This window comes from Mastomys coucha, unplaced genomic scaffold (genome assembly GCF_008632895.1).
Source record: "Mastomys coucha isolate ucsf_1 unplaced genomic scaffold, UCSF_Mcou_1 pScaffold14, whole genome shotgun sequence".
In the NCBI taxonomy this organism is placed as follows: Eukaryota; Metazoa; Chordata; class Mammalia; order Rodentia; family Muridae; genus Mastomys; species Mastomys coucha.
The window spans coordinates 68,393,717-68,401,155 of NW_022196896.1; the positions used below are offsets into that span (position 1 = coordinate 68,393,717).

At 39.3% G+C, this 7,439-nt stretch overlaps 1 protein-coding gene across 2 annotated transcripts in view; it reads left to right on the forward strand.

Moving 5' to 3' along the window:
• Window positions 1-2,092: 2,092 nt before the first annotated feature.
• Window positions 2,093-7,439, forward strand: part of Il18rap (interleukin 18 receptor accessory protein) — a 32,942-nt gene continuing 27,595 nt past the window's right edge. The window contains exons 1-2 of one of the 2 annotated variants that reach the window (XM_031367338.1): window positions 2,093-2,145; window positions 3,057-3,188. The gene's annotated coding sequence lies outside the window, so the exon portion shown is untranslated. Of the gene's footprint in view, window positions 2,146-2,352; window positions 2,443-3,056; window positions 3,189-7,439 lie in introns of those variants that run through there. The other variant, XM_031367339.1, reaches the window with a different exon arrangement.

The following is a 7,439-nucleotide window of genomic DNA, read 5'->3' on the forward strand; positions in this document are numbered from 1 at the left end:
ATACTTTAATTTATTTGTAAAAATTAAAAAATAATTTAAAAAATAAAAATAAATTTAAGGAAAAAGATCCGAGTCTGTTTGGAATATAGTCTGTTGTGTGGTGTGAGCTGAGGATTCATTTCGTAGTTTTCCATAGGGCTGCCCAAGATACCACACTATGTCTAGTTTGTGATGCTCTTTCCTATTTTTACTAAATTTCCACACACGATTATAGTTGTTTCTGTACTGTCTAACCTGTTCCACAGGTCAGCTCTCTCTCTACTCATGAGGGTGCACTGCAATGAGTTTAGTTGTACCAAGTGTTAAAGCCTGAGTTTCCTGTGGTGACTAAGCCCTTCATCTGGTCCCAAATCTCCTGTGGTTCATGATGTCCTGCTTTTCTCTTCCAAAACACAGTTTATGAACCACATGTTAAACTTCGAAGGAAGAGCTGTTGATTAATTCACTTTAGGAGACCATGCTGGCAGTTACTTTGGGCTCAACTTTAAGGTCTCTATCAGGATCTCTGAGGTTTGATAAGGATACTCCCAACCTCCAGACACCTTGAATGTACCTCAACATTTATTAAACGCCTGTCATGAACAACTCTTGTTCTGTCTGTTTCCCTTTTGTCCTCAGTATTTCTCCTTTAATCCCATTTAGATTTTTGATTACCGGGGCTGTCCCTGCACCCTGTGAGTCTAAGCTCATGTGCCCTTATGTGCTTTCCTCTGAACCTGCAATAGGCTGTAGAAAAAAATCTCAAATCCTTTTGGAATTTGAGCTAGATCCACGACTAGCATGAATAAGTGATTTTTATGGTTTAGACTTGCTCTCAGTTGCTAATTCCTCTCTTAGATTTCTACCTACACCTCAGGTAAACACTTACCTTGTCCCCACTCTGTCATGAACTTAGGCTGGCTCTGTTTCTATTTTATGCTCTTCTCCAGTTTTGTGCTGAAATAATCCCCATGCCTTGCTGTGCTCTGCTGCTTCAGCTTTATTTTTTTTCTTTTTTCTTTTAATTGGATGTTTTCTTTATTTACATTTCAAATGTTATCTATCCCCTTTCCCAGTTTCACATCCTCCCTCCCTCTGCTTCTATGTGGGTGTTCCTCCACCTACCCACCCACTCTCACTTCCCTGCCTTCGATTCCCCTACACTGGGGCATCTATCAAGCCTTTGGCACAGCCTCTCAGGAGACAGCTATATCAGACTCCCAGGAGCAGTGGAGGAGTGTTCCTCTTTCTCCACATCCTCACCAGCATCTGCTGTCACCTGAGTTTTTGATCTTAGCCATTCCGATTGGTGTGAGGTGGAATCTCAAGGTTGTTTTGATTTGCATTTCCCTGATGACTAAGGATGTTGAACATTTCTTTAGGTGCTTCTCGGCCTTCAATTACAAAGCTTCTGTAAGGCAAAGGACACTGTCAATAAGACAAAAGGCAACCAACAGATTGGGAAAAGGCCTTTACCAATCCTACATCTGATAGAGGGCTAATATCCAACATATACAAAGAACTCAAGATGGGTTAGGCCGCAGAGAACCAAATAACCCTATTAAAAACCGAGTACAGAGCTAAACAAAGAATTTTCAACTGAGAAATATCAAATGGCCTAGAAGGACCTAAAGAAGTGTTCAGCTCTATCTTTATGGTGATAGTAGGCACGGTTTAATTAAGAGGCTTTGTGACTAGTGTGGTCTCATGGTCCTCTAAATTGTTTTAATTACAGTGCAGTTCTTAACTAGGCATCCCAAGGTGCACAAGCAAGTAAACAGCCTCCCTGCCTTTCAGAGTTACAATTATCTCACTCTCCTCATTGATAAATTATTGCTCTGTAAAAGTGATGCTGGACAGAGAGAGTTCATCAGAAGAAAGCCTTCAAGTTTGAAGTGAAAGGCAAGGTTGGCAGTCCTTGTTTTAGAAGAAGGGGGAGAAGAAAGAGGAGGAGGAGGAGGAGGAAGAGGAGGAGGAGATAAAAAAGAACTCCCCTGTTGAGAAACCGTGTCGAATGTTAACATTCTGCACAGGAAATTCCTGTAAAGGAAGCAGGCTTACTCACCATTTCAACTAAATCTAACCACAACCCCTTTCTTGTCAAAAAGGCTGGCCAGAGGACAGCTTTGAATGCTTTATTTCAGGGCTTTTCTTCCGTGGATAAAGGTAGTTTACTTCATTTTTCCTTTGTTATAACTGGGCATTTTCCAACACCAGGGGTCCTTTACAAAATTCCAAGGTTGTCCTTTTCTGTCCAGGTGTAACTCGTTATTTCTAAACTGTATGAGTTGGATAAGTCCTTACATCTTTCCAAGTAACTCTCTTGCTAAGAAAAAAACATGTAGCAGAACCCTTTGAAAATGGGTGTTTTTCACACTTTTTTTTCCACATGCACAAGCTGGTATTCACTGACACAGACTTGAAGTTCTTTATTTGTTGTGTACATAAGAGCAGGAAACAAAGGTAAGAGAACAGAATATTCTTCTGTTACATTCCTTAACCCCAAATAATTTTTTAAAGGATGTAAAAAGTAAATTGCTAAAGAGTTGGGTTTTTGTGGAATATTTTTAATCATAGATGTGCTATTACGTAGCAACATTTGTATCTCAGTGTAGGTTTTAACCTTAACTTGTGACTAGTTACAAAGTAAACCTTTTTTTTTTCTTTTAAACAGTGCTTCTTACATTTTATTGAAAGGATTATAGACAGAGGGATTCAAATGCTGGTCAAATGTGAATGGCCACAGTACTTGTCCATCTTTGGAGGCAAGCACTGAACAAGCTGCTCTGGGCTATGTGAGCATTATCATAGTACTCTTTGAATAATGCAACTGTTAGACTAGTCCATAGCATCTCTTTTTTAATTTGTATTTTAAGGGTGTGCACAGGACTAAGAGTCTTCCTGGTGATTCATTCAGGGTTTTCCTCCCAGCAAAAGCTTCGTTCTTTGAAAAACTTAGTTCATTATTACCCTAAAATATGGTCAAATGTGTATCTTTTGAATGACTTCAGGGTAACTTTTTCTGTTTCTGAGAAAAAGAGAGAATTTTTAAATAAAAATCTTCTGGAAATATTTAGGAAAGAGACCTTGAAGATCTTCAGATCATCCCTCTTATCTCCTTGTGTGGAGGAGGCGAATAGTGGTGGCAAGATGAGAAACTTTGAAACCCTCTTCCTTCAGATATGACTCTCCTTTCTACTACTGAACAGGTATGTGGTCATCGTTTCATAATGGGCACTGCTGATATGAGTGATGCAACATTTGGTTATCTACTGGAAAAACAAGAAGGACAACACACGTTTTACAGAATGACAAGCTTGAGTTCTATGTTGGCTGGTACCTGCCAGTCATTTTTACTTCCACACAAAGAATTGGCAGCCATGTTGGTTTAAGTTGGCCAATGCTCAACAAGTACCACGCTCTAATCTTGGATAATCTCTTTGGAATCCCTGATGCATTTGGGTAATGGTAGAATGAGATTATGTGTTCTTTTAAAAACAGACATTGGGAGACAAGGGCTTGAAGTGTGGACTTTTCAGAATGGGTTTGTTCTTGGCTGGTCTGTGGACAGTAACAATAATGGTAGCTACCATGACTGCAGAGAAGACTGGATATTCTGAAGATTTTAGATGGAATATTTTATAGATATCTAGTAAGCCCATTTGAGCTGTGGTACTGGTTAGTGCCCAAGTTCATTTGTTGACATTTTATCTGGATGACCTAGTATTGATAAAAAATGGGATATCCAAGTCATTTTCTGTTTTTGTAGCAGAGTGAATTTGTTTGTGTCAAGTACTGTTTTTTAACCCAGTATTCAGCACATTTGTAGTAATTCTGTTTTCTTGATGAATCACTTTGTTTATTAAAGTGTATTAACTTTCTTTATATTTTCTTAGTATGGCATGGGATCTAATTTGTTAGATATAAATATAACTATTCCCATTTATATTTTGCCTCAATTTTCCTGGTATGTTGCTTTTATTGTTTCAGATTTAGTCTGTGTGTACTTTTATTAGAAAGGTGGTTTGACCGATGTCCCTATAGATTCAGATGTTTGAAAACTTGGTCCTCAGTTGAGAGTGTTGCTTGGGTAGATTTAGGAGATGTAGTCTTGTTGGAGGAAGAATGTTATTGAGAACGTAAAGATTTCTGCAATTCCCAGTTCACACTCCATGCTTTGTGCATATAGTTCACTATGTGAGCCATCAGCTTCCTGCTCTTGACATCAAGTTTCACTTAGCTGCCATGGACTCTAGCCCTCTGGGACCATAAGCTCAAATAAACTCTTCTACATGTTGCATTGGTCATGGTATTTGATCACAGTGATAAAACAAAACAAAACACAACAAAACAAGCAAACAACAACACCAAGACAAACCCAGTAACTAAAAGGGGAGTGTTTATTGTAGACAACAAACAATAGGCTCTTATTCTTTAATCTGTTCAGCCAGTTTGAAGGATTTAATCAGCAAATTATAACCACTTGCATCTATGGCTATTGTTGAAAGGAGATTGTTTCCTCCTATGCTCTTGTTGATTTAATTGTCTTCTCCCCGTTTTATGTTAAAGGTTGTTTGGTTCTCGAAGTTGGGAATGACTGTGGTATTCCTAATTCTCTTTTGTCTATTTGTTCTTCTCATGAAATGTATTCTTTCCTGTGTTTTCATTATCAAAGCTCTCTTTGTTCCCCCCACTTGTATAAGCATAGGTCTTATTCTACAATGTCACCTACAATGATAGCTTAGTAGTCATGTCATGATTTTAACTGTGCTCATCTTTGGCTTTCTTTCTTTCTTCACCTATTTTAAGATGACTTTACTGAAAACAGTTATTTCTGTTGCCATTTACCTGTTCTCACTGCTATGATACATCATTAGGTATTTTCCTTCAGGGATTATACTAAGGTATAATTTGTTTGTTTTGTGATAGATTTACCTTAGTAATAAGTTAGCATTTGTTCTTTGGCAGCTTCTAATATTGTTTCATTATTTTGAACCTCAGCAATTTGACTCCCATGTGTTGTGGAGATATCATCCCTCAGTCTGCCTAGGTTCTAAATACTTCTTGGGCTTATATGCCCATTTCTGTATAGTAATTGGCAACTGTTAATGAACAATTTCCTGTACATTGTGTATTTCATATTTCTGTTTATTTCTACTCTATTGATGTATACATGTCATGTTTATGTGTCCTTGTCCTCTATCTCTGATATTCCACTTCATCATAGCTCCACTGGCTATGATGTCCATTGTCAAACTTTTACTGAGTTTTTCATTTCTGTGGGTTATTTTCCTGAAATCTCTATTTTCTTCCACTTTCTCTTTTGCAATGTTCACTTTTTTCTCCATATCCTGAATTTATTTCTATTCTTCTTTTGGTGCTTGTTTGCCTCCTCTTTAAAGTAACTACTTATTTTTACATACTGACTTTGAATTGTTTGTGCAGCATAGCATTCATTCTGTTGTCCTTAGGCTTAGTAATTGAGGAGTCATCATCACTTGGATGTGTGATATTACCTTAATCAATCATGTTTGTTGAGTTTCTCTGTTATAGTTTGGGCACTTTTTTTCTTCTGTTTTTATTTGAGATTCTCCTGAGGGGACACACTCCTCAGGACCATTCAAGGAAGAGTAAACTGACCATTAAAAGAGTAACAACACAAACAGAGCAAACTTCACTATACGCTTAAAATCAGTAGAAACAAATTACTACACCAGCAATAACCATAGGATACAAAGTGGTACAATGTTAATGTAGGGTATGCTATTTAGCCAATTACTATTTTAGATAAAGGTGAAAGCAACAAATGAAAGAAATAAGTCAAGAGATCAAGGAAAGGGAGAAAAGAATGAGGAAGAAATAAGGCCAAAAGACATGAGAACATTGCAAAAGTAAAGAAAAGTGCAAATGAATAAAATGAATTTAATTGCACAGTAAAGGAATAATGACCGAATAGATCCAGATAATTACGAGGATTGAAATAACACTGAACCTCTTTTTAAAAAATTAAGCTAAAAATACTTTTAAAAGTTTAATAAAAAAGAAGAAATGGAGAACAAGTAGCATAAACATGATGTGGAAAAAGAGCCTCTCATGAATTTGAAGGCTCTTATTTTCCTTACCATTTAGGATAGTGCTGAATTTTTAAACTACTCCAATGTCCATCATTTACCAGAGTTGTCTTCCTATTGGAAACTTTCCTGTTTGGGGCAACAGGAGTCTGAGATGCCACATCTGACACTCCGTGTGCTGGGCAGTTTCTTCCACATCCCCAAGTGCACTGAGGTTAAAACAATCAATGAAATCTGCATTTGACACCAGGTTCTGTGCTTTACAAGCCTACTGGGCATGGCCTTCCCTGCTGAAGAGATGGGACTTCGGGAGTCAGATCCCTCCCAGGGGTTTCAGAGTCCTGCCAGCAATGAACCTTGTAGCAATTGACTCCAATTTTTGACTTTGAGCTTGAGGAGATCGGGGGCTATACAGTTATCTAGAGGGGATGAGGTCAGCTCTTAGGAACAGAAAGTGAGACTCCCAGGGCCATCCCTTTTGCTGCTGGAGGCCAACCTCTTGTCCCTATGCTTCTCGGCATGCCTATGTATACTCATCATTCTCTATAACTGCCTTGCGTAGATATCTCCCATCCAGAGAAGACGACAAGTTGATTCCAGGTTTTGTGGCTTATGACTGTTCTTTGTGATCATGTTCCTTGGGTAGCTGAGCCTTAAACAGTAGGTTTCCTTCTAAGGTATATCCAGCTACAGCTTTCTGTTATTTAGTTGGGGAACACCACTGATGTCTTTTCCACTGCTGATCTCTGCCTCAGGAGACTCCTCCTGTCTCACTTAAACTCCTAAGTAAGTTGGAGTTTTGGCAAAAACTGTGAGCTGTTCTGAGTCCTCAGCCAGGGTTTTGTGGCTGAGCTTTTGAAGGAGGGTGATGTTGCCTTTCCTCCCTGATGAGGATCTGCAGTTTATGATGCTGGTATGTAGTGCTGCTGATGTGTGCTACTGCTGATGTGCACTGCTGCTGATGTACACTGCTGCTGTTGTACACTGCTGCTGATGTGCACTGCTGCTGATATGCACTGCTGCTGCTGTGCACTGCTGCTGCTGTGCACTGCTGCTAATATGCATTGGTGTGCACTGCTGCTGATGTGCACTGCTGCTAATATGCATTGGTGTGCACTGCTGCTGATGTGCACTGCTGCTGATGTACACTGCTGCTGTTGTACACTGCTGCTGTTGTACACTGCTGCTGATGTGCACTGCTGCTGATATGCACTGCTGCTGCTGTGCACTGCTGCTGATGTGCACTGCTGCTAATATGCACTGGTATGCATTGCCTCTGATGTGCACTGCTGCTGCTGTGCACTGCTGCTGATGTGCACTACTGCTGATGTGCACTGCTGCTGATGTGCACTGCTACTGCTGATGTGCACTGCTACTGCTGATGTGCAC